An 8,365-nucleotide genomic window follows, 5' to 3' on the forward strand; every position below is an offset into this window, starting at 1 on the left:
AAAGAAACTTCTCCCGGTCGAATTCGGCCACCATTACATCTATCCACTCGTGACTATTGATTTTCCTGTCATCTTGTCCGATTGAAATAATAGAATATATTGTGGGGTTTGTATTTAGACACCCTCACCCACAAACAGCTACAACATAACAGTTATAATTGTTACGTCTTGTAAGTATTGCACGAAGAGGTATAAAGCCACGTGCAAATATCATTTACGTACGGCGCATTAATAAGAATATGTTAATGAGGGTTGTGGCGTGACCTGTCCATCAGAAGTATTTTACGCGTAAGAAAATAACAACATCAAATGTTTGATAGTACTGAGGCATCATCACATTTAATATATGGATATTATATGAAATTAACCATAAATAATTAATATTTATTTCAAGGAAAGTGTTTCATTTTCATCAGTTCTAATTTAGAAAAGTTCCATGGTAAATAATGAAACAATGCTGGTCACACAGCTCTAGGCCGTAACGAAGAGTAAAATGTAATTCTTTTTTTTTTTGGTCTTATATTTACTCTGCTTTTTGAAATCTTCTTTTTTAAGTTATTTGTTTCTCTCCTCCAAAAACTATCTTGGTGAATTTCCGAAAGTGTCGGCGTTTGTTTGATTAAAAAACAACTCCATCGAATCAAACAGAAGACAACAATGGTTGCGTTCCTAGCGCGTGAACACCATGCCAGAGACGACCGAACTGAGATACGAAATGTAAGGTTACCAAAACAGCTAGATACCTCTGTCGCATGGGTGAGAATAATAGAATATATGTTGGTGTTTGGACCGAGACAAGAAAATCCCAGTCAAGGGGTTATATTATTTGTCATTACACGAGGCTATGCGACTGGGATTTTCTTGTCTTGGCACAAACATCGACGTAGATTATTTTTCTCACCAAATTTTCTCCAACAAAATTAAAATAATCCCGCACCCTTGCAATTTAGTTAGCAGATTCAAAACACAATATTCATCAGGTACTGTTATTGCTTCTCACTCTATATCAAGGTTATTAAGTCTTGTACTCGCTTATGAAAATCTGAATAATTATCTAAGTATAATCTAGCTATAAATGCCGTCTCTCTTGCAGCTCTATCAAATAGGTATTAGACATGTTTGTGTGTGTGTGTGTGTGTGTGTGTGTGTGTGTGTGTGTGAAAATGTTTTGTACAGTGTTATCAAAATTGGAGAGACCTTAAGCTGCTTTATGAGTGAATTTCATTTTGTTATATATCTGTTGTTTTTCTTCGATTTTATAACATCAAATCAGGTACAGCAAACGACATCAAGGGCTTCTTTTTAAAGTTACTTCCTAGCGCCTGGACACCATTACTGAGAGGACAGGTCTGAGATAATCAGTCTGGGATATAAAAAGTAAGGTTAGCAAAACAGGTATATTTCTCTGTCTCATAGGTGAGAATGCCGCGTCACGGAAAACATCAGAACCGAGATAGCCGCGCCTACTCATTATCATAACATTTTCTTTAAAACTTGTGCTTAAATCACTGAAAACTCGGAAAGACAACGATTGACTGAGAGTTAGTGATACTAGATAAGTGAAGTTTGGGGATTTATTAATTTAATTTTTTGAATGCTGGCCCTTTCTTTTCTTGCTAACTTTTACCTTAATTGACAGTTTTTGACACTATTATCACCTCGTTTTCGGTTAAAGTTTTAAAGCTGTGTTGTTTATTGAAATATTTGTCCTGTTCAGAGCATGAAAACTCCGCTGGATTCCAACACTTTACAAAAAGCCCGCGTTTGATATGAACTCTGGTTTACATTAAGGTTTACATGACGATGTGAAATGACGTTAATGGTTAAAACATGAGTGGTGTTACGTTATTTTAATTTAATTCTTTGTTTGTTAGTTTTAAATTTTTTAAATTTTATTACATGCTACTGAAAGTTGTCCAGTCTAGAGTTGAGAGTTTTTCTTTTGTTTAAGACGTAAACAACGTGAATAGCTAATAATAGTTGACCTAGTTCCTGACTTGATTCAGAACTGGTAAACAATTTTTTAAAATTTCTTTCCTAGTGTGAAAAATCATTGGTCGTACTCAAGGCCATACTGGGTGTACGTGATTTTTAACAAGTAAATAATTTCGACGAGGTACTGGAACATGATCACGTGACCCTCATACGGGCATCTGTTTTATGCAGTAGCTATGGTTTGATACAGATGTTATGATAAGAATTTCTCACTTGGGCTTTTACATTGGAAAGTGTCACTTGGAGTTATTTCGGATTATTTGGATTCAAAAGGATTCTTTATTTCCCTGGAAATACACGTGTGCTCATACAAAATTCTTGAACAAAGACATCTTTTATAAACATTTATTCGGATTTCCAAAACCGGAGTGATAGTTCTTGTTTCTACAAGGAACTGTAGACTTCAACATAGTACAGGTTACAGCATACGTCATCGCCTTTCATCTTGCATTCTTCGTCGAGACTCGAACGTGAACGTGAATTCATTAGAACATTTTATCATTAGGATTTCTAAAACTGTATTCGTGGATTATTTTTGGATTTGATTCTTAAAACCGTAAGTTCACATTTTTTCATTTTTACAGTATTTTTCAAGGGAAATAAATTATTATATTTTTTCAAAGCTTGTTGTTTTCACTCTTCCTTGTGTTACTGTTTATTCGAGCCTAAACACGTAACATAAGAACGGACAATAGCAATTTGCAAGAGAGGGGAAACACGCTTAAATTATAAATAATAGACGTATAAAAATATCATTAAATACCATGTGTTTGAGGGATGTATACTCATGTTCACTACGTCAACCTTCCGCCACTTTGAAAAACGGTCAGGACTAGATTATATGTTCAGAATTTTTAATAATCATGTACTTTTTCACAGACTTCTGATCAATTTTTGGAGACTTTGTAACCATAATATTTTTTTAAGGGTGAACTTAAATGTGAGGGACAAATGTAAAGTACATTTGAAAATTACAAATTTTCATTTCACATTCAGCAGTTTACTTCAGGGTCAGCCTGCGATTGTTTTTCGAGTCGCAGTAGTAAATTCAGATTTATGAAATATTATTTACATTATTTCATGTTATCTTTCAAATAAAAACAAAATGTTCAAGAATCGTTGAACATTCGTCGTACTTGTGTGGCGCGTGCCATTCTGTTAACATAGATGACGTCATGAATGAATCATAATTGAAGTACAATGTAGACTTTAAAAATAGACTTTAAAATTGTCTAAAAATAGCATGACATAGACAAAGAAGCACGAGGTACAGAATGCGATAAATTTAGCCACATCACATGATCATCATTAGCTTATTATAGTCAAATAGAATTACCGGAAAATCACGCAAATAGTCGAGTCATAATCTGAGGCGGATGGGATAAAGATATAGAACATGGGTAAGCTTAAATTTATTAATATCATTTCACCAAGGACATTACGACTGTCACTAAGCACTTATATCTTAACTATTGTCCTGCTGATATAATACTATTTAAGATAACTGACATTTCCGGTTTCTTTTGCAAAACTATATCTCGAGTTTAGTCATTCCATTTTATCATAGCAGCAAGAAAGGAGAATAAAAAGTATCCTAAAATCAATCTCTCTCTCTCTCTCTCTCTCTCTCTATATATATATATATATATATATATATATATAGAGAGAGAGAGAGAGAGAGAGAGAGAGAGAGAGAGAGATGATTACAAATGCACACCAAACCCAACGGAAAGTGCAATTCATGGATTATACAGGAGAATATTTGATAATATTAAAAGAATTTTTATAAATACGAATAAATAGCATTATCATACAGGTTATCGGACTTGAATTCGTACTCAGCTCTGCAGTAAACGATGTAAAAAATGATGTTAGAGTTGGTGGTATATGTGCCAGTACATAGCAGTTACACCCACAAATCGACCTGGTAATTAATTCTCATATTTACAAAGTCATTATATATATATATATATATATATATATATTGATTGCTTGATTGATTAGTTGATTTCATTTATTCAGTAATTTACTTAAATAAGCTAACTTAAGAATAATATTTAATTTATCCAAGACCGCTCCGGTGGCCTAAGTGGTTTAGCGTCCGACGCGGACGGATGAGGTCGCGAGTTCGAACCCCGGCCGAGTCACAACAAAGACAAAAAATTGTTACTAACAGCTGCCCCGTTTGGCGCTCAGCATTAAGAGGTCAGTGTTAGGATTGGTAGGCCTGGTGTCAGGATAATATGACTGGGTTGGACATAATGTTTATGTCTGCGGCATGATGTCCCAGTGCTCGACATCACTATAAACTGCTACACTGCAGGCATAGTAACGATATGACTGAAAAATTATTAAAGCTACGTTAAAAAATCCAAATCACATACATGCTTTATCCAAAATATTCCACAGACATGAAAATGTTACACTGGTTTTCATTGGTGTCATCCGCTCTCTAACAGCAAAAGGCTTATTGTCCGCTATGTCTGTATTTAATTTCATCCTTCCAGTCAACAAATATTCTTGATGAATTGATTAGTCAAATGCATGTTCACTTGGACCTGGCATTTGGACACGAGAACTACAGAACAATAAAAATTTATATATGCTTAATAAAGTATTGACAACCAATTTGTCAACTAATACGCAAGTCCTTGAATTGCAGTACAGCTCATTGTAGGTAGGTCAAGAGTTTTCACATAAACTGTTTCAGATCATGGTATTAGAGTTATCCTTCGTTAGATTGAAATGAAAACTCGGTCTTACGACAATTATCGAATGTTAGAATTTATTGCAGAATTCAAGTGGTTTTAATTGCTAAATTACTCTTCTCTAATAATTGTCTACCCTCCCAACATCTTGTTCAACCATAGCACTGATTTTAAAAACGAAAGCATCAAGCATATATAAAAGCACAAAACCTAGTCATTTCGTTCATCAATTTATAATTTCTAACCTAACTATCACCAGGGGATCTCTAACACTGTCATATTTTATGCGTTTCAATCAAAAACGCAGTTTTCAGTTTGCCAACAAAAAAGAGAAGAAAAAAAGTAACACAAGAAAAACAAACAAACAACAAACAAACAAACAAAAAAAAACAGCCTGCTCACTGTCCTGGAAAAAGTCCCGTTTTGGTGAAGGTCACTTGGACTGCACATACTCGGAGGGATTACAAAATACTATCGTCGGCATACAATATTTACGATGCATAGTTTAAACATTAAGAAGTGCAAGGGTTTAAAGGATGTAAGTCCCAAATTCAAGGAGCATTTCGAACACGCTGAATTATATCACTCCTATTGGCTGAATAAATACAGACTCACCCATGCAAATGTGGCAACCTTCGTAGTAAAGAATATCATATTCGGATTGAAACGCGAAAGAGATTACATTGTTAGAGGCCCCCTGGCGACAGTCAAGTTAGATATAATAAATTGATGAATGGAATGGGTGAGTTTTCTGCATTTTTACATTCTTGATTTTTTTAAAATCGGTGGTTGGCGTACAAGCTGCCGCTAGAGTGGACGAATGCTCTACGGAATATTGCACAAGCAGGATTTATTCAATTTCTTCAGCACAAATATGCAGATTTATACATTAAAATAATGCATATATCTGGGTCAAAGTTGTAGAGGGTATAATGCAAATGATTTTGTATTACATACTCATTTAATCTTACACGCGTGATCTGGAGTTAGATACAGCTGTTCAATCCGTATTTCCGTATTATCACATACTCAAATTTGATCCACTTAAGTACCTCCTTTAAAGACCGCGTGTAGATATTTTTAGACGCAGTAAATCGAACTTTTATAAATTCTAGTTCATTTTGAATTTCATTCAAGCATTAGAGCTAAACCTATTTAGAAAGCATAAAAGGGGTATGTAATAAATACAAGATAGCATTCGTGTTTTATACTTAGTCGGGGGAAAGTACTCATTTGATAGTCTCGGCTTAACGGCCTGTTGGGTCCCTACGCCATATCAAACTCGTTTTTCCTGCCGACTCATAACAAAACACGAATGCATATTACTGTATTTACCGCCTCAAATACGGCGCAATTCTGTAAAGTAAGTTCGAGTGGAACATCACTGTTGACTGTATAATTATTTTTAATGTCTATGAGGAAGTATGCCATGTGAATAAATGCAATATCCTATGAAAGTAATCTGGTCTGGTAAATATTTCAAACGGACGAGAGTTCGAGTACCACTGCGGAGTCCAAGCGTATAGAAAGGCTAGTTCGAGTACCACTGTGACGTATAAAGTAGATATAGCAGGTTTCTTACAATAACCAATGATTGGTAGGAAAAAGGGGCATGACAGAGGGAATGAAGATGCTGTTTGTTTTCAGTTATTGGTTTTCTTATTTACAAAATAAATGTTTTGTCAGTAATTTGGCTTGTTATTAAGGTATAATCTCATTTCGGCGATGGGAGAGGTTATACAGTGATGCAATACATGGACTGAATCATGCTTGAGTACATTGGCGTTTTGCGTATTGTTTTATTTCCTGCAACACAGCAAACGAATCGCTATTTTACCATTATCATTTTTAAAAAAAATATATATGAATAATTTTCACTAAATGTTTTATGTGTACGTTCTTTTTCTGGCACTTTGGCGTTATCTGTGATCGTAGGAGTAGATTTTGCTATGGAAATATGGAGGATTAAATAATTTCGCAAAACATTCTGGAAGCTTTATTTTCCACTCTAAATGAATGTTCTAAATATTAGTCTGGCAGAACAGGGTTGGAAAAGTCACTCTTCTAATTGCCATGTAAAACAAATTTGGCTATATCATTGTCACGATGAAAGTGGTCACGCTGCGGTAATATTCCTTTACATTGTGTACTTCACGCGCTTCGTGACTGAATTATTTTCAGCAATGTTACATGTACTATTTGTTCACTGATAATTGAATGACTTTGACAGTATTATTTATGACCAAGAAACTCAGGATATTACCAATTTAAAAACTACACCGCCATTTTCTAGATTTAAAGCAGATTAAAAGATCATTTGTAGTACAATCGTACATATTGTCTTTCTGTGAACCGTTCCGGTGGCCTAGTGGTTAGAGCATCCGCATCAGATGCGGGAGTCATGGGTTCGATGCCCGGCCGAGTCATATCAAAGGCTTACAAAAATGGTACTAACAGCTGCCTCGCTTGGCGCTCAGCATTAAGAGGTTAGTGTTAGGACTGGTTGGCCTGGTGTCAGGATAATGTGACTGGGTGGGACATCATGCTACATGTCTGCGGCATGATGCCCCAGTGCTAGACATCACCATAAACTGCCACACTGCAGAGATCGTAGCGATATGACTGAAAAATTGTTAAAGCTACGTTAAAAATCCAAGTCCCACCCACCCACCCCCACACACACATTGTCTATCTCTATTATTTACATGCCATGGTTTGCTCGGAATAAGTTCTCCTTTTCGACCTTAGTCCCACCATTGTTATGTAGGTTGTAAGTTGTACAAAGTGAGTTCTCCTGTTCATGCTAATCATATCAAGTCAAACCAATGTGTAGCAACTGTTCAAGCGGATCCAACTAAAAAGGTGTAGAAAGATGGTCTTTATAGGCAGGTAAAAGAAAGGTAAAACTACTATAAGGCAAAGATAGGTCAGTCTGCCCTCCTCGTATGCATGTAAAATTCTTCAAACCAAATAATCTGGTGTGATAATTTCTTTTAAATGGCAGGCCAGTAATTTAGATAATGGATGAAGACAACATTCACCTTAAATGATTACCGAGAATCTGTCGAGAAAATGGACGTCGCTATATGCAGGAAATTTCGAAGCACTGAAAAACGGTGGTTTGCACGGATATGTGGTCTCTATACGCAGGTGCTGACCCCATTTGGTATCCGTGTAATGACTCAGAGACTGGGACCCCATAGTTAAGAACAGACACATGAGCATTGCCAAGGAGCAATTTTAATTTTAAATGAACGTTAACTGCCTACCTATATAACATTTTTAAACGAACAAGAAACATACTTCAAAAACATTGAATTTTTACAAATTATGTTAAAACTATAGGGTGACCTATGACCTTCCATATCCTAAACAGTAATTTTAGCATGTATGATTTAATACCTACGACGACCACGCCCACGTCATTAGTATCACTATATCTCAAGCAGCAGAGAGGGTGAACAGACCACTTAGGGGAATGGTCACCCTTGTGTTTGACCAAAAATAAAATAGTGACCACTCATAGAGGTCAATTACCACGTCTACGATTATTGTTTGTCCCAAACAGAATTGTAGACGCCCCTCTCTGCTGCTATCAATATTGGGAATCATCATCTGAATCATGGGAATCTTCATCTGTTTCATCTTCATCTGAATCTTCG

Source organism: Sinohyriopsis cumingii, unplaced genomic scaffold (genome assembly GCF_028554795.1).
Source record: "Sinohyriopsis cumingii isolate HCF-2022 unplaced genomic scaffold, ASM2855479v2 utg000622l, whole genome shotgun sequence".
Taxonomy (NCBI): domain Eukaryota; kingdom Metazoa; phylum Mollusca; class Bivalvia; order Unionida; family Unionidae; genus Sinohyriopsis; species Sinohyriopsis cumingii.